Here is an 899-nt window from a genome sequence, read left to right as displayed (position 1 = left end):
ACTCCCACCCCCCTATCCCCCGCCCCTCTACTCTCGCCCCCATCCCGTCCCTACTCAACCACATAAGAATGGAATCCGTAATTTTACTTCCGCTACAGTTTTTGTTATCCACTTTTGTGTGCGAGAGATCAAGGTGGGCAGCCAGTCCACGCCAACATTTCAAGGTTCCATTGGACAGCAAACGCTAAGTCAGCATGTTACAGAAACTTACCCTCTGCACTCATCAGCTCACGGGTGGAGAATTGTATATCGGGCTAAGGGGGGCAACTTATTTTGTCTTGCCTGTCTGAACCGAAACTCCAAGTGCACAGAGAGAGAGAGAGAGAGAGAGTGTTCTTTTGTTGTTGTTGTTGCTGTATATAACAGAGAACTAAGAAGGTAACGATACTAAAAAACAACAGATTCTGTGGTTTCCCCTGATCCTACGGCGCTTGGTACAGTCAGTAACAAGTGATTTGGTAACTTTGTGACCTGCATCTTACAGAACTTCATTTAAAAGTGGTCAGGACACTAAGTGTGTAATATAATGTCCATCTTTTTGCCACTTCTGTGAATGTCTTTTTCATGCATCCAGCACGCATACAAAAAATCCCACAATAAAACATTGGTGCAACACTTCTGATATGCTTGCACTGACAAATGAGCATTCAGCACCGTTATGATTGCCTCACACATACATTAACCTATGCATGCACACACTAACATACACACACACATCATGTTTATATATGTACAACACACAAATATACCAAGGCACAAGACACACATGTTCACATTGCAGTACACACAGGGGCACACACACAAACAGAAACCACAGATTTATCAACACTGGAAACAGGCACATGCATCACATACTTATTTACACACACAGTGACACACACACACACTCGCACAAAAAC

The sequence above is a fragment of the Babylonia areolata genome, chromosome 1, assembly GCF_041734735.1.
Source record: "Babylonia areolata isolate BAREFJ2019XMU chromosome 1, ASM4173473v1, whole genome shotgun sequence".
In the NCBI taxonomy this organism is placed as follows: domain Eukaryota; kingdom Metazoa; phylum Mollusca; class Gastropoda; order Neogastropoda; family Buccinidae; genus Babylonia; species Babylonia areolata.
This window is presented reverse-complemented; position numbering follows the sequence as displayed.